The following is an 18,616-nucleotide window of genomic DNA, read 5'->3' as shown; positions in this document are numbered from 1 at the left end:
AAGAAGGACACTGACAAACTGGAACGTGTCCAGAGGAGGGCAACCAAAATGGTCAAAGGCCTGGAAACGATGCCTTATGAGGAACGACTAAGGGAGCTGGGCATGTTTAGCCTGGAGAAGAGGAGGTTAAGGGGTGATATGATAGCCATGTTCAAATATATAAAAGGATGTCACATAGAGGAGGGAGAAAGGTTGTTTTCTGATGCTCCAGAGAAGCGGACATGGAGCAATGGATCCAAACTACAAGAAGAAGATTCCACCTAAACATTAGGAAGAACTTTCTGACAGTAAGAGCTGTTCGACAGTGGAATTTGCTGCCAAGGAGTGTGGTGGAGTCTCCTTCTTTGGAGGTCTTTAAGCAGAGGCTTGACAACCATATGTCAAGAGTATTCTGATGGTGTTTCCTGCTTGGCAGGGGGTTGGACTCGATGGCCCTGTGGTCTCTTTCAACTCTATGATTCTATGATTCTATGATTCTATGTTAGACCTTCTGAGCAGTGCAACTCCTTCCTTGATAGCCAAATGTGCTTTTCAAGTTTCCACTCCTTCCCTCACCAATACATATATTTGGCTGGACGGATTGGAGGCAGTGTATGGATTTCAGCAAACTCCTATGCCCTATTGGTGGAAGTTGTAACCATTTATTTCAAAGGGATTACAATGCAATTCTATATATGTCTTCCTTGATGTAAGTGTCACTGATTTCAATGGGTCTTACTCCCAGATAAGTCTGTCTGGTTTTGTACTGCAACTTCTTCAAAGTATATTTTGGAGTTTTGGTTTACCTGGCACTTCCCTTTATCTCCCCTGCCTCAAATTCTTTTCCAATTGAAATAAGTATTATAATGCTTTACATATCTCACACCAACCTCACATTGATGGGTAATTATGATTCAGCATAAATCTCCTTCTTGTGAATTCAAGAATTCACAGCATTGGGGTATACAGGGAGTTGGAAGCCTAATGGTGAGAATCAGGCCTCAGGATCCGTGTCTCTTCCTTTTTTGCTGTTGATGGAGGGAAATGGGATGCAGGACACAGAGAAAAGACTGCTGTATTATAGTGTGTCATTATGCTTATTATGATACATATAAAGGGTTGTGTGAAATAAAAAGTTGGTTCTAAAATGTGTATCTTTCAAATCAATAGTTTGGAATGGGGAAGTATGGTATATCCTGATAGAAAGCACAAGAGTTTTGTTTTTAATGTAAAACAGAAGGCAAGCAGAGGTTTGACAGTTTTTGAATGCATGGTTATATCGTCTAACCCCAATATAAGAGGATACATCTCTCAACCAAGTGAAATGATAAAAGAGTTAGAACAGGTGGTAGAAGAGACAGGCTGGGCCTAACAATGTTTGTATGTTCATGTATTTTAGCCTTTTTAAAACAACAACATACAAAAAGTCATATTTAAAAGGCAATGGACTTTTTCGCCAATCCTATGGCCTCCAACTATGACCATTTTGAGTTGTAAATGTTCTAATATTCTCCCTACAGCTGAAGAGTACATTCACCTTGGAGGCAAAGTGATTTTCAAGCTGATTTAAATGCATACCCCTCAGCAGTCCCGATTTGGCCAGGATGGCCACAGAATTCAGTAAGATGTCATTGGCAGTGCCTTGATTCCAGGGTGTCCTGTTTTCTCCTTGCCAGCAGAGAAGGGTCATGAAAGCAGCTCCCGGGGAATGAGGGCTCCTTCTCAAAGCCTAGTTACTCTTTACCAGGCTTTGGGAAGAATACTGTTGGACTGTAGGACAATGTCAGAGTCCTCCTGCCGGAAGCTGTACAAGCTGCTTCATTCATTCCAGAAAAAAGGGGCTTTCCCAACCATTGCACTGCTCCCACACCTCTGTATTGTTCAGCCTGGGCACTAGTTGAAACCAACTGTGAAAAGAGGCATATCCCCAGGGAGGCCCTCATAATGCCAGAGGGATCAAAAGCCAAGCAGGTAATCTATGGAAGAAGATGCTGACTTGGAGGGATTTATGGGCCTGAGATAGGTGCCCAAGGATTCCAGCTGGGAAGGACTGGTCCAGTGAGGAGCAGGAAATTATGGAAATGTACAGTGCATGCTTTCCCAGGAATCCTATAATTTTATATTGTAACACGAAGCACTTCTTAAAAATTGGATGCAATCTTTTTAATGAACTCTGTCGGAATCAGCCAGATGCCTCTTCCAGTCCAACCACACCTACACTGTCAGTAAACAAGTACTTTAAATAAATGTGTTCCTCCCTTGGGCTTTATGATAAAACTGAGCTGGAAACAACCTAATCCTAATGAGGCACAAAGTAATCAACAATTAGCATGTCACACACATGCTCTTCCCAGAATCAGAAATCAGGTGAACCTGGAACCTGCTCGCAACCATGGGGCCATTCAAGTTTGCACTGACAGTTTTGTAGCTTTTCAGTATTTTTCTTTTTAAATGTAGTCATGATAGCTACCTTCCCTCCAGCATGAGAGCCATTAAGCCTCTTAATACCAGTTGTTGCACATCAGAGTAGAAGATGTGACCCACAATGGATGTGCATGCACTGATGGCTGCCACACCTCTTTGAGGTTCAGAAAGTGGTGTTAAAATATACTAGGTTAGACTACATCAGATTTGCTGTTTTCTGTTTACATATTTCCCCAAATGTTCCCAAATTCTTAAGTGACCTTCTTCTAATATTTTTTTATTCCTATTTGGTAACTGGATTCTTACTGCACTGTTGTCTTATTTATCTTAAATAAATATGTATTCTGTATTTTTGTAGATATTTTGTAGATATTTGGATACAGCCTTGATCCAAACCAGTACCTCAGAGCCTTTTGGGAATCCTGGGTTTTATGTTCTGCTGGAGACATCAGGCAAAAGCTTTTGCTTTCTTGAATCACCCAGTGGTTTCCTGGACCATAAGGGAAGAATTGTTAGCAAGAGTGGTGACATTCTGTTATTCTGGGAATTTGGCATTACTACGATACATATCTCAAACACATGATATGAAAGCATTGGTCTGAGTTTAAAAAATAAAATAAAAGGCTTAATGTGCTGTCAAATGGGGGGGGGGGGGACTCAACCGGCTGCCAGTTACCAGGTGGAGAGGTGGAGAAGCGGACATCTACCAGGGTGAGAGGCTGGGTGAGAAAAGGAAAGCTCCAAGGTGAAAATGGGGAGGGGCTGTCTTTGGGGGTCGGGGAGGGTGCTTGTGACTTGTCAATGCTGTGACTTGTTTGCATTTTGAGGATGAAATTGCTTGGGTCAGGAAGGTGATTAATGCCTCCTTAGAAGAGGGGGTGGTCCCTGCTTACCTGAAGGCAGCAGTGGTGAGCCACCAACACAGATAGAAGGGTTATGTGGACCCCCCCCCCCCAAGTTATTTCATGGTGGCACTTGGAGGTGGGACTTCTGGAATGGGACCTTTTAGGTAGAGTGTCATATGACATCTTCAATCAAACTCTAGAGGGTGGGGCATAACCAATTGACAGGAGGTAGTATTCTAATACTACTGATGCCTGTTGTATGCAAGACCAATGTATCTTGCAAGGCTGCTCAGTCAGTGGATTTGAGGGGGAGGGAGTGTCTATGGCACCCTGCCTGAAGGCAACTAGGAGAGACAGATAGACCAGTTACCATGCCCATCAAGTTTGGAAGGGACCAGCTCCCTCAGACATTTTATTGGGGGTGGGGGAGTAAAGACCCCTAATAGCTTTATACTACTGATACCTATATTTTGCATGATGCTCAGTCAGTGGAATTTTTTTGCGGGGGTGGAGGGCACTTTTTATGGCACCCTATCTGAAGGCAATGAGGAGAGACATACAGACCAGTTGTCATACCCATGGTCTGTAGCTCAGTGTCAGGAGAGAGATGAGATGGCTGAGTCCAGGAAAGATAAACCATGGACTGCAAAACTGAACTTGAATCCTGATAGTGACGCTCCACCATGACGGCCACAAGGGTTCGGTAACTTTTAAGCTTCCTGTCTGCTATATATGCTTCCCCATTCTGAAATATTCATCTGAAAGAAGACTTGGTAATGCAAGAAAAACTAAAACTTACCGTAATTATAAAAAGACAGGACGATTGGGGGGGGGGGGTTGTAGGGATCAGTGCTGTTTTTCTAGATTTACAAATGCCAGAGCTCACCATTAATAGCACCTACCCGAAAGTTAAATTCTTCAGGAGAAAACTCTTATCTAACAAAACGTCTGAATTTAATAATGATTTTTTTCCCCTGCGCAATGTATATTATTTTGTTTTCATCCCGTTTTATGTATTTTATATTTAGTAATGTGCTTGGCCAAATCAATAAATAATAAGTGCATTTGTATCTGAAAGAAACAGTTACAAGAAACAGCATTTTATTTTTCCTAACCATTTATTTTGCATTATAATGATCATAATGAATTTTTTTTTATCATACACTACAGAGTTCTTTGTATTTAGAATCTACAATCCCCACATTCTGACCCCCTTTTCTCTGCTCTTGTTTTCCTTTAGCAAAGCAAGCAAGAAAGATACAGAGATCCCGAGTCCTGGATTTCATCACCAGGCCTCCAATTTCCCTTCATTGCCATAGATTTTGGAATACACAAGGAGGAGATCTACACTGTCCCATTTACCCTTCCTGTCCAGGCTGGTGTGAGATTCGTGAAGCACTATAACAGCTTTCTTCGGTAACTGTAAGAATAAATCTCCCAGTTGCAATAAGAAATCTTCCATTTTTGCGGATGGTACAAAGATTTGTTGTTGAACAACCTTTGAAAGTGAAAAAGGTGATAAAGTAGGTATCTGGAAAAAAGAAAACAAATATTGACTTTAGAACTTTTCCCAGGGAATGGGAGATGGTGCCTGTGATGGTGAATGATAATTTTAATATGTTAGTTTTAAAAAGTATATATTTAAGAAATCTGACAAATAACATAATTTCATCATAACATGAATTTACAAAATTTTCAACGTTAGGAATTCGGGTAAAAAAATTACTCAGGTGTAAATCAAAATTGGCATCATACTCAAAGGAGTCTCAAGACATGAAGTTTATTAATAAACAGGTTCTATTTATAAAATATTATGAAATTAGAGGTTTTATAAAGTGCCCTAATTAATATGTTAACAAAATCAAATTCTTGTGGTCAGGTGATTTGCATTAAAATGCAAGGAATTCTATCCCTGCCATCTCCTGGACCTGTTAAAAGGCACCTGCTGTGGCCACACAACAATATTGGAAAACAACACTCCCTCCCTTGTTTGTGAGCCTTGAGTGTGTGATCCTGGCATGAGTCAACAGTGTGATGCAGCCACATAAAAAGCTGGAGTTGCACTCCATTGTCTCTCAGGATGGTTGGATGCCAACTGAGGCTCCCTCATTGTCCCAAACTGTGACCTAAGCATCCAGAGAATCCTCCTTTTATTTTACCATATCTGTTTTCATGTTAAACACATCCAACATGAACTGGTGGAAAAGGGCATTTCCAAAAGCCAATCAGGAACTCCTGTCCAAATTCTTACTTCGCCCTCAAAAGTGAAACTAGCAAAGCCCAGGCTGTAAAGGTCAGGATAAGGATGAGGAGGGGAAATGTAGGGCAGAAGCAGCTTAAATCCCCTGTTCATTCCCGATCCCCTATTCTTTTCAGGAAGGAAGTGTGTGGTAAATTTGGTCCCTTTCCAAACAGCATTATTCCTCAAAAACACTGTTGGTCGGGAGTAGCTTTTAGGAGGATACAGAGCACCTAGCTAGATACTGCTCATTGTCACAGTGTTTAAGGAAATTTAGTTACATTTCTTTACATAATAAATATGCTTTTTGAGAATGAGGCACACATTTTGTCCTGAACTGCATCCCAGTGGTAGAAAGATCAAGAGCAACTGGGGTGGAGCAATGAATGCACTTTCCCCTTTTGTCCAGAAGCGTATTTAATATAAACAGCAGAATCTGAATCCTGCTTCTAGACAAGCAAGTGGCATTATGAAAGTTAAAGGTTAAAGTCCAGGCAGGCAAAACACAAAGAAAGAGTGCAGTGCAGCCACTAAGAGATATGACCCCTCTCACTTTTCCAGCAACATGCAATGGAAAAAGAGAGGAAGGAAGGGACAGAAGGAGATCAGGACAGAGTGTGCATGACCCAGGCGATGACTAGGCCTTTTCCCCTGATGAAATAGCAATGTTACCTTTATGAAGAGCTCCTCTAAAATCAACACATTGGGTCTCATTCTCAAGGCAGTTGACGGTCTTCTCACTTTCGCACTTTTTCTCCCCTTTGGAGAAGCAGGATGGGCACTGCAGACCATTTTCAGCCAGCACGTTGCGATCAGGAACTTTCAGTATCAAATGTAAAGTGAACATGTTCATGTCTTTGTCTGTTTTTATATCTCTGTCTTATGTAAATGGAATCTAGCCTAGGAACTTACAGTTTTGCTGGGGCAGCTGCAAGTGTTCTTGGATGAAAACATGATCTAGAAACAATCTGGGTTAAGGGCTGAGCATGGGACAAAGTCACCATTGGTCTCTGAGATGAATGACCTTTACCCAAAATGGGGTGGGAGAGTGTGAACTTTATTTTCCTTTTAATCTCTCGGAATGTATTCATGCCATCGATTATGCTGTAGCCTCTCTGAAAATATAGGCTCTTAGTCCCCCATTTTTGTACAGAGATTCTGTCTTTCTTCTGCTCTTAACAATGAGCTATCCGAGAGTTTCTGTGAACCGCCCAAAGACACCCAGGTACAGGGTGGTTCCTAAATTCAATAAATTCAATAAATAAATGTCAGAGCATGCTGTAAGGTAGGGTCTTATATTTGCACAATTATAACTGATGGGTTAGATAAAAAGGTAATGGAACCCCTGACCATTAGGTCCAGTCGTGGCCGACTCATCTCACTTTTTTTGTCGAGGGAGTCAGCATACAGCTTCCGGGTCATGTGGCCAGCATGACTAAGCCGTTTCTGGAGAACCAGAGCAGTGGATGGAAACGCCGTTTACCTTCCCGCCGGAGCAGTACCTATTTATCTACTTGCACATTGACGTGCTTTTGAACTGCTAGGTTGGCAGGAGCAGGGACCAACAATGGGAGCTCACCCCATTGCAGGGATTCGAACCACCAACCTCCTGATTGGCAAGTCCTAGGCTCTGTGGTTTAACCCATAGCGCCACCCCCGTCCCTTCTGGGTTAGGTAGTACTTGTCAATTAAAGGACAGAGAAGAACTAGCTCAAGGGTGAACTTGAAGGGACCAGAAGCTATTTATGAGCTGTTCAGGAGCTTAGGTATCCAATTTTATATCTGATCCTTCATGGTGCTGCTTCAAGGGACAGGAAGAAGGAGAGGCCTGGCTGGAAAGGTAACCCATCCCTTTTCAGGCAAAGACAAAGCTGCCTAGTAGGTCCCTCTGAGTACTGTTGATTGACTAAGGATCCAAGCCCTAACATGTTAATGATTCTACAATGATGCAGAAACTTACGGCTGAGAGTTTCATTGTTACACAGGTCAGTGTTGCAGCATTGCATCTTCATCTCAAAGAATTTACCATCGGCTGCAGTGAAGCTGTAATCGCCTGAGAAACAATATCTGGATGGCAAACAAGTATTCTCAATTTGCACTTCAGGTTTAACTGTGAAAAAGAATTTTAAAGAACTCTCAGGATCTGGGGGGAAATGCGGTCTATTGCTCCTAAAGCACTTTCATGATAATGCTTCCAATTTTCTGTGTTGTGGGAATCAGGACCTTTTCAAAGTAACAAAATGGAAAGTATTATTCAGTTTGGCAATCTAAAGTAAGGTTCTGTTTATTTATTTAAATTTGTGCACACTGCTATATCATAAAAGGAAAGAGATATCAAATGTTTTTCAGTTTTAATACATGAAAGATACAATATTAAAAGTAAATAGATAGATTTCAATAAACTAGTGTATTCTTAATGGTCTGGTGGAAAAGAAAGGTGTTCTGCAGGCACTGAGTTCAGCTTTCAACCACAAGTAGTAGCCTCTTGCCTCCATAATCCATAGAACCAGACATTCTTTTTGTGTTCACAATTAATTTGCAAAATGCATTAAATTTGGAATTTCTGCAGAACTTCATTTTAGGTCAAATTTGTTGCATGAAGAATCATGCATTTTTGTATACACCTGACAATACATCTGCCATACACTGCACTCTCTCTTCTAGTCAATCCTAACAGCTTGCCGGTTCAGGGCATGCTTCCCTGAACTCCTGTTGTTGAACACAAGACAGTTAGCAAGACACTTGCATTGCACCAACCTTACTACCCCCTTATGCCTCTCCCTCCAAGAATGTAGCAGTGATGTTGGAACAGATGGTCAAGCAAGCACCATCCCACCCAGGATCCCCCCACTGAGGTGCCAAATGGTACCCACTCCCTCCTGGGTAAAAGGAGTGGGTTAACCAGGAACAAGCAAAGGGATCAAATCAACCTTAACTAATGGTTGAAGTAGGAACCAAAAACCATCAAGGTGGAGGGACCCACTCTGACTCAAGCTGTGTAACTGAAACCCTTTTTAAGAGGTGAACTACAGGAATACTTCCTTCATGTTGGTTGCTGCCCCCCTCAAGGAGCCATAAAAGTGTGAAGCACCATCATCTCCCATTCTGGTTGCTCAGCTTTTGAATAGTTTTTATACATCTGTGAAAGGATTGTCAATTTTAATGTCATTTACGGCAAAGGGGATATTCAGCTTATATCCCAGGCTTATTGTCCTAGTTTGATAACCAAAACCAAACTGGAGTTCATTGGTTTGGCTCAATAGGGATTTCTGGTTGATGCAAATCAAGTTCTCCAAGCTTGGCGAACAGCACCAAATTCAGCCACTGCTTGTGATCAGGTGATGTTAGATTCCCCATTTTCATATGCAAGCCATGCATTCCTTACTTCAGATGTTGTTGAACTGCATCTCCCATCATCCCTGACTGGTGGGTGGCTAGCTGAGGCTGATGGGAGTTCTAATTCATCTACAGCTGAAGTGTCACAGCTTCCTCACCTCACTTTTTTCTTAGGTGAGTTGTTCCAGCATAGACTTCTATATGCTAGTAGAACCCTTAAAGTTCACCTATATCTTAACCTGGGTCAAATCCAACAGCAAAAGACAAAAAGAAAGGCAACTCTTACCTATATTTGTGCGCAGAACACTGGCAGAACAGGTATACATAACATTATTATTACAAGGTCTATTTGCATTGCTGTTATCTGTCATTCCAGTGCTGTTAAACTTATCTTTGCACTCCAGACGTCCGGCTGAGGACAGGAGGAAAAGATTCATGAATTATCATCATCATCATCATCATCATCATCATTGTTTTGTTTTGCTTTTTGCTTAATGAGGTACAGAGGAGGAGGTGTTCATGAATTAAACTTTTAAATTAAAAAGTGTTCAATTTAATAAGCATTTTAATAGAAGAGGATGAAATGAAATGAGTAAAACACTCATTAATTAAAACTCTTGTAGCCATTGTTCAGAACACTGGTTTAATTATTTCCAAGAAGTGGGGAGGTGTACCCTCCTTTTCTCACAGCCAACTTTTCCTCCCATCCAAACTCTCACTTAAATACATTTTCTTCCCACTGTTTTGTCACAAGCGTAGATCTGAGCACAATTAAACAATGGCATTTTCTACAAGAGGCACTGAATGCCCCCAATTTCAATGACTTTTAAAGAGGATTAGATAAATTGATGGAGAATAAGACTACTAAGGCTACTAAGCATGACAGCTATGTATTACCTCCAATATCAAAAGTAGCATATTTTAAATAACAGTTGCTGGAACCCACAGTAAGCCAGAGTGTTGCTGTGGTATGGTCCTGATTGTGTACTTCCCTTAGTCACTGGTTTGGCCTGTGTTAGGACAGGATCGTCGACTAGGGATGAACCTATCTATCAATTTCACTTGCTGTCAATTTCTTATTTTTCTAATTCATTTATTTATCTGCAGCCACTTCCTCTAAGAAGCTCAAGGTAGTGTACATGGTTTTCTCCTCCCCATTTTATCCTCAGAAGATTCCTGTGAGGCAGGTTAAGCTGAGGGATCCCCAGTGAGCTTTGTGGCTGACTGAAGCCTAGCCTCCTGCATCCTTGTCTGACACTCAAATCACATTCAGCTCCCCAAATTTCCACAATCAACGAGTAGTAGTAGTGAATCTGGATCCTCACCAGTGGGTTGATGTGCTCTGTTCCAAGGAGTAGACTTGAAGGTGTCTTTCTTTGTAAAATTTATTTAATTTCTTCCTGCAATGGCCATACTTTGTTTTCTTCCCCTTCCTTTCCTTTCTCTCCATTCCAATGGAATTATTATTCTATCCTATTTTAGGCATGTTTTCTCTACCTCTCCCACTAAAGAAAAGCTTATTCACCTTCTTAGCACTTTCCCTCCACTTTGAAATCATGCCCAACATTTTCATCTGGCAATCTCTTGCCTTTGCAAATCCCCCCTCTGTGTCCCTACCCCCCCCCCACACCACACACAGACACACAGAGAGTGATCCCCTACTTTCTCTTGGTAACCCAGCAGTGATTGCTCTCTGTGGTGTTGATCTACACTCCTAACTCCCCTTCCCTCTCAAGAAGCAAGTTCTCTTCAGTGTCCTCTAAAGATCATCAGAAGTTCCCCATCTTACCTGCAGAAAGTGGGGCCAAGAGGAGGCATGCACTTAGGAGTGCCTTCAGCATTCTAGAAAGAATAGGAGACTCAGAGCAGAGAAGGATCATCAAATGAACTGATGCAGGTAGAGGCTTGCCTGGAGAGATTTAATGGCAATGGATTCATGTCGCAAGTAACACTTGGGAACAAATAGTTCAGGGAGGTCTGTGAATTGGAGTTGTTTGTTCATTACAAAAATGAAGAGGGACATACGAAAAATAAAAGCTCACTCTTGGAATTGTCTGAATTATTTCTCTAACATCTCATTAATTGTTGATAGAAGGTTCTCAGATTTTTTCCTCTTAATAATAATAATTTATTTATTTTTTTACCCCACCCATCTGACTAGGTCACCCTGGCTACTCTGGGTAGGTTCAAACATATACAGAAACATAATCAAATATCAAACAATACAAACCTCCCTATGCAGGGCTGCCTTCAGATGTCACCTGAAGGTATTATAGTTACTTATCCACTTGACTTTTGATGGAAGGTCATTGCAAAGTGTTGGCACCACTACCAAGAAGGCCCTCTGCCTGCTTCCCTCAGAGCTCACTTCTCAAAGTGAGCGAACCACCAGAAGGCCCTGAGAGCTGGATCTCAGTGTCTGGACTGAATGGCAGGGGTGGAGATGCTCTGTCAGGAAAAGCCTGGATAATAGGTCCATATGTAAGGGCTGTGGGTGCACATGGATGCAATGGAGGCTTTAAGCAGTAAAACTGATCCTGCTGTCTTGGCCATGGTTTCCAAAAGATAAAAGGGATGAAGTGAGACTTCAGGAGTTGAATGTGCCAATGACCGAGAGAGTGCCAGGTATGAATTAGTCACCCACACAATGATGAGGAAGGTCTTGATTGGAGCCATCAGTGGCCATGGAGCTTCCTGCATTAGGGAGCTACACAAACATGGCCATTCTCTGAACCAGTTGAGTGGGAGGTACCAGGCCATAGGCAAAGGCCACTTGAGGAAGAGACATTGTTGGTTCAGCTCCAAATTACCCCCAAAAGCTGTTAATGCATCCACACAGAAAAAGAGTGGGGGTGGTGAATCAATCTCTTCATGTGAAGACAAGTAAGACAGACGTAGAATGTAAGGATATGTATCTGGAAGTAAAGGAAATTCTGTTTGCAGGAGGCTTTTTTATTTTTGCTCCAGAGGAAATACATAAGAACAAAGCTGATGAGATGGAGAGCTACTGAAAAAAGAAAGTAGACAGAAATTGGTCCCATTGGCTTCTTCTGCATCTTGGCAGGTGATGAGTTTGGGGTGAAAAACATTAGGCATTCTATGGCTTTTATGGGGTTAAGGGCACACTTCAGACATCTGCCAATCCTTAATTCCTTGTGGGGGATTCTGACCCGCCACGAAAATGTTGGGAAAACATGGAGCAGTGGGACCTAGGTGTACATGTTGGGTTAATACCCAAAGGGATGCAGGTGGTGCTGAGGCCTAAACCAATGAACCTCAATGGATTACTGATCAGAAGGTCTACGGTTCGAATCAGCACTATGGGTGAGCTCCTCTTACTCTGTCCCAGATCCTCCAAATGAGCAGTTCGAAAGCATACCAGTGCAAGTAGATAAATAGATACCCTTGCTGAGGTAAGGTAAATGGTGTTTATGTGTGCTCAGGCACTCGTCACACTCCTCTCTGCACCAGAAGTGATTTAGTCATGCTGGCCACATGGGCCATAAAGCTGTCTGCAAGCAAACACCAACTCCCTCGGCCTGAAAGTGGAGATGAGTGCCGCACCCCAAAGTCAAATTCAACTGGAGTGAACCATCCAGGGGTCATTTTCCTTTACCATCACCTTCACCTGATACCCAAAGTTCACCTAACAAGTACTGAGTCCTTTTCTCGCCATCTTTTCTCAGAAAGCCATAGTTGGAGGCTATAGTATACATCTCGCTCCCTTGGGGAAGGCTGCTCCATACAAGAGTTAGACAAAATCCTCACCTGCCCACATTTTCTGAATTCACCTAAACTTGGTTTTCAGTTCCTCCGGAGGATCAACTTAGCCTTCCTCCCTGCAGGGTAGACTTCCCAGAAAGCATTGGAGCCTAACTGATGATTTGAATACTGTGCACATGTGGTCAGGAATCTGTATTTATATACACGGTGGGTGGTGGGTGAATAGCAGAGGAGTTTATACATAATGCTCCTCAGAAGTGGAATTGGTGGCAGTTACATGTAGGCCATTTTATCTGCCTAGAGAAATAACTGTGACAATTATCATAGCCGTTTACATTCCACCTGATGCTAATATCAGAGCGGCACTTTCTAAGTTATATGATGTCATTTCTAGGCAGCAGCAAATCCATCCAGAGCATGCTATTGTTGTGGCAGGGGACTTTAATTAGGCCTGCCTGAAGGCAGTCTTTCCTAAGTTTGAACAGTATGTGAAATTCCCCACTAGAGGGAAGAATATTTTGGATCGTGTGTATTCCAATCTGAAGCAGGCATACAAGGCAATCTCCCTTCCCCACTTAGGTTCATCAGACCATTCCTCAATTTTTCTATGTCCGAAGGACATTCCCCTAAGGAGAGGAACTCAGTCAGCTATAAAAACAGTCAGAATCTGGCCAGAGGGTGCTTTCAGTAAGCTCCAGGACTGTTTTGAAAGCACTGCTTGGAGTGTGTTTGAACAAGATCTGCACAGATACACAGACGCTGTACTTTCCTATATCAAAGTGTGCACCGATAATGTAACAACAGAGAGGTGCATTCGAGTTTATGGGAAGAGCAAACCCTGGATGACTGCTGAAGTAAGGTTACTCTTGAAAGCTTAGGTTAATGCCTTTAAGACAGAGAGGCAAGAACAAGGCTCAGGAAAGGCATTAAGGCAGCAAAACAACAATATAAACTTAAAGTGGAGAATTACTTAGCCGATAAAATGAGACAAGTGTGGCTGGGACTACAGCACCTAACCAACTACAAGGGCAATACAAGGAACATGGTTAAGGCTGATGATGTGTTAGTGGAGGAGCTGAACATCATCGCCCGCAATGAGGTAGAAAGATCAAGTATCACGGCTCCGGCCTGCCAGCCTACAAACTCTCAGCCACTTATTCTAGCAGGGGTCCTGACAAGGATTTTTAACATCTCCCTGCAGGCTGCTTGTGTTCCATCATGTTTGAAAGCGGCCACCATTATCCCAGTCCCAAAGAAAACAGTAATTAACTGCCTAAATGACTACAGGCACACTGCATTATCATCTGTAATGTTGAAATGCTTTGAGAGATTGGTCCTTCAGCACCTTAGGACATGTTTTCCACCGTATTTTGATGAACACCAGTTCGCTTACAGGAGAAATAGGTCAACAGACGATGCCATAGCCACAGCTTTTCACCTTGCAGCGAGTCATCTGGAGAAACCAGGGAATTATGTCAGAATGCTGTTTATTGATTATAGCTCGGCTTTTAATACCATCCTTCCGGACTTTTTTTTAAAAAAAGCTGAGGGACCTGGACCTTTCTTCTACCATCTGTGATTGGATTAAAGACTTTCTGAGGATCACACACAAATAGTGAGGATTGGGCCTGTTACATCTACCTCTCTGAAGCTTGGCATTGGCACCCCACAGGGATGCGTGCTGAATCCCTACCTGTACTCGTTGTATACATATCACTGTATCTCATCCGATCCATCTACTGTGTTTATTAAGTTTGCAGGTGATACTACCATAATGGGTTTAATTACAGGTAGAGATGAATCAGCGTATAGGGAGGAGGTTCAAAAAGTCTTGACATGGTGCCTAGAGAACAACTTGCACCGAAATATCAGTAAGACAAAGGAGATGGTGTTGGACTTTCGGAGGAAAAGAGGGGAACTAGCCTCATTGTAGATCAGGGGGGCTGTTTGGAGAGAGTCTCTTCCTTTAAATTCCTGGGAGTCTACCTTAGTGAAGACCTCACTTGGAAAATCAATACAACTCAGGTGGTTAGGAAGGCCCAACAGAGACTCTGTTTCCTCAGGGTTTTGCGAAAGAAAAATGTCAAAAAAAACCCTAATGATCTCCTTCTACCGGTCCACAATAGAAAGTGTCCTTTCATACTGTATTACAGTGTGGTAAGCTGGTTTGACAGGGACGCAGGTGGCGCTGTGGGTTAAAGCCTCGGCGCCTAGGACTTGCCGATTGAAAGGTTGGCGGTTCGAATCCCTGCGGCGGGGTGCGCTCCCGCTGCTCGGTCCCAGCGCCTGCCAACCTAGCAGTTCGAAAGCACCTCCGGGTGCAAGTAGATAAATAGGGAAGGTAAACGGCGTTTCCGTGTGCGGCTCTGGCTCGCCAGATGCAGCTTTGTCACGCTGGCCACGTGACCCGGAAGTGTCTCCGGACAGCGCTGGCCCCTGGCCTCTTAAGTGAGATGGGCGCACAACCCCAGAGTCTGTCAAGACTGGCCCGTACGGGCAGGGGTACCTTTACCTTTACCTTAAGCTGGTTTGACAGCCACAAACAGGAAGTCCCTACAGAGGGTGGTGAATACAGCACATGACATCATGGGTTGTCCCCTGAGTTCACTAAATGACATCACAGGAGACTGCTGCCTCAGGAGAGTGAGGAAAATTCTTAGGGATGACTCACAACCCATCCAGCACCTCTTTAATTTCCTACCTTCGGGCAGGAGATACAGAAGTATAGTCAGCCACAGGTTAAAGGAAAGCTTTTTTCCATAGGCTGTTGGGCTGCTGAATGGAAAAAAAATAGTGGTGCAATTGACTTCCGACAAGCACACAGAGTGTGAACAAGACTGAGTGTATGGGGGGGGGTCATTTAATTTCACTGCACAAAGGTGGTGTAGTGACAATAAAGTTTTATTATTATTATTATTATTATTATTATTAATGTTTATTTATAATTATTCACCTTGGAGGCAAAGTTATTTTAACAGTCCCAATTTGGCCAGAATGGCTACAGAATTCATTAAGCTGTCATGGGTTGTGCCTTGATTCCAGGTGTCATGATTTCTCCCTGCTACCAGAAAAGGACCATGGAAGCAGCTCCTGGGGTGGCAGTGGCATTGGGAAAGAGACATGAGGGCTCCTTCCCAAAGCATAGTTTGTGCTTACTAGGCTTTGAAAGAAGGCTTTGGAAGAAGGCCGTTTCACACTAGGAACCTGTCCTCACACCTCCAGCCAGGAGACCTCCTTTTGCTGCTTCTTTCAGTCCAGAATGAAGGGGCTTGCCCAACCATTGCACTGCTCCCATACCTCTATATTGCTTAGCCTGGGCAGTAGTCGAAAGCAACTGTATAAAGAAGAAGCATCTACTCAAGAAGGCCCTCATAATGACAGAGTGATAAAAAGCCAAGGAGAAACGAACCAGCAGGGGACCTTTGGAAGAAGAAGCTGACTAGGAGGAATTTATAGAACAAGGAAAGGTGCTCAAGGATTCCAACTGGGAAGAACTGGTCCAGTGAGGAGCAGGAAATTATGGAAATAGAGAGTGCATGCTTTCCCATAAATGCTATATTTTTATATTGTAACACAAAGCTCCTTTTTCATGTTGGATGCAATCTTTTTAAGGAACACTGTGGGATTCAGCCTCTGTGGTGTTGTCAGTTATGGATAACATCCTCACAACCTTCTCAATCCCAACCAACACTCTGTCGGTTCCAGCAGCAGAAGACTTCGTAGAAAAACTGTCAGCAATCCAGGAAGATTCACCCCGTCTTCCACAGATCTGTCTTGTCACCGGTTGTACCTGCACACCCTTACCAGGCACCTAGACAAGCACCTCCACTTCCTGTCATGGTAGAAGGAGTGGAAGAGTATGAATTAGTATGAAGTTGCAATACCTGATTGCATGGAAGGGGTATTGACTAGAAGAAAGATCATGGGAGTACACAGAACACATCCATGCACCAGATTTGCAAAGGGCGTTTCATACACACTACCCCAATGTACCAAAACCACTTGGGTGGGTGGAGGAGGACTGTGGAAAGGGGGGTGATGTCAGGGACTGAGCAGAGGAGGAATGGTGGAGATGGGATGGTGATGGGAAAAGGAAGAAAACAAAACAAAACAAAACAAAAAGAAATACAACAGAGATTTGAGAGGAGGCCACAGCTCAGAGGAAGATGAGGGGAGATAATGGGAGAAGAGGAAGAGGCAGAGCCGGAACAGCCAGCTGATACATTATCACTAGAAAGCATTCGAGTCCCACCATCTCCCAGAACCCAGTGAACCTGCAAAGTAGGAGAGCAAAGAGCTCAAAGACAGATGGCCCTAAGTGACCTTCTTCTATTATCTCTTATTCCTATATGATAACAGGGTTCTAGCTACACCACTGTTTTATTTTTCTTAAATAAATATGTATTCTTTACTTTTTGTGGATATTAGATACACTCTTGATCCAAACCAGTACCTCAGAACTCTTTGGGCATCCTGGGTGATATATTTTGCTGGAGACATCAGGCAACAGAGAGTGGTCATTTAGCTCCTGCTTTCTGGAATCACCCAGATGTCCTTTGTACTCACAGGTGTCTCCTGGACCGGAAGGGAAGAATTGTTAGCAAGAGTGTTGACATCCTAATATTCTGGGAGTTTGACCTTTTGTTTAAGAGAAATCAAAAGCCTACAAGATAAGAAGCCCTTAGAATGATGGATCCTTTTCATAAGCTACATCTCATCTTGTAACCCATCCCTTCCTTCCTTCCTTCCTTCCTTCCTTCCTTCCTTCCTTCCTTCCTTCCTTCCTTCCTTCTTCTTTTTACATTTTCTCATATTGCCAACTTTATTTTCTCTTCCCTTTCTTACTTTTATGGTGTTTTCTCTTTCATAAACCTTAAAATCATCATCATCACCATCACCATCAATATTCCTATTAATTTTATTTAAATATTCCTCTTTCTACTCATTTTCTTTGTATTGGTGTGTCTTTTGTATCTGCTTATACTAACAGAATATCAGTATCTCTGAATCTCAGAATTTATGATATCTCAACCACATGATGATATGAAACATTGGTCAGAGCTTTAAAAGTAAAATGCTTAATGTGCTGCAAGTGGCGGTGGTGGGAAATTTCAAACTGGTGCCAGTAACTGTCCCATTAAACTTTAATTAGTTTAATGTAAATGCCCAGTGCGCTTCCATCGTCACAAGTCCCACTACAGCAGAGTATTTCGCACAGCAGTTGAAGAAGGGCAGGAGAGGCAGTATCTTTTCAAAGAGGAGTCTTGGAGCATGCGGTTTGTAACTCAAAGATAAGGTTTATTTACAAAACAAAAAACAACCCCGGCGAAGAACCACACATCTCAGCAAACACGCCCAAAAAAAGGAGAAGAAAGGGAAGAACAAACACACAGGAGACTATTTATACAAACTCATGTTCCTGGAAGCCTAATGACCTCCAGCTGCTCAGTGATTAGAGCGTTTCTGCTACCCTTTAACCCTTTGATAGCAACACCCCCTCTCGCTCGTAACACTGAGCTGTACCAACCTTAATTCAAATTTAAACCTGAACAGAAACATTTATGAGATTGCGGACTCAAAGCTTTCGTAAAACCGTCTGCAAGGTTTTCTTGGCTTGGACAATACTTTAGTTCAATTAAACCTTGTTTTACACTTTGGCATACATTTTGATAACGGATATCCAAGTGTTTTGTGTGGGCCTTGAATTGACCTGATTTAGCTAGTTTAATACAAGGTTGATTGTCTTCCCACACTCTGATAGGTAGGGAACATTCTCCAAACAATTCTTGTACCAGTTGCTTATAAAATTCCAGTTCTCTACATACATCTGATAATGCATTGAACTCAGATTCAGTTGAACTTAAAGCTATAAGTGATTGCTTTCTTGATCTCCAACCAATTAGTGCATTTCCAAATTTTATCGCCATTCCTGACACTGATTTTCTATCTGGTCCAGCATCTGCCCAACTGCTGTCGGCCCAACATTCAAGTTGTGTGCTGCCCTCTGCTGATAGTTTTAAGCGAAACCTTTTGGTAGTTTGGAGATACCTTAAAACTCTTTTTACTCCTT

At 42.6% G+C, this 18,616-nt stretch overlaps 1 long non-coding RNA gene across 2 annotated transcripts in view; it reads right to left on the bottom strand.

Annotated features, from left to right (window-relative positions):
* Nucleotides 1-4,347: 4,347 nt before the first annotated feature.
* Nucleotides 4,348-18,616, bottom strand: part of LOC310851828 — a 31,806-nt gene continuing 17,537 nt past the window's right edge. The window contains exons 1-5 of one of the 2 annotated variants that reach the window (XR_014567852.1): nt 10,613-10,797; nt 9,110-9,235; nt 7,448-7,597; nt 6,160-6,726; nt 4,348-4,779 (exon numbers count right to left, since the gene is read on the bottom strand). This is a non-coding gene — a long non-coding RNA (uncharacterized lncRNA). Of the gene's footprint in view, nt 4,780-6,159; nt 6,727-7,447; nt 7,598-9,109; nt 9,236-10,612; nt 10,798-18,616 lie in introns of those variants that run through there. The other variant, XR_014567851.1, reaches the window with a different exon arrangement.

Source organism: Podarcis gaigeae, assembly GCF_964106915.1.
Source record: "Podarcis gaigeae genome assembly, chromosome: 8".
NCBI lineage: Eukaryota > Metazoa > Chordata > Lepidosauria > Squamata > Lacertidae > Podarcis > Podarcis gaigeae.
Note: the sequence above shows the minus strand (reverse complement) of the source record. Positions and strands in the feature narration are given on the sequence as shown.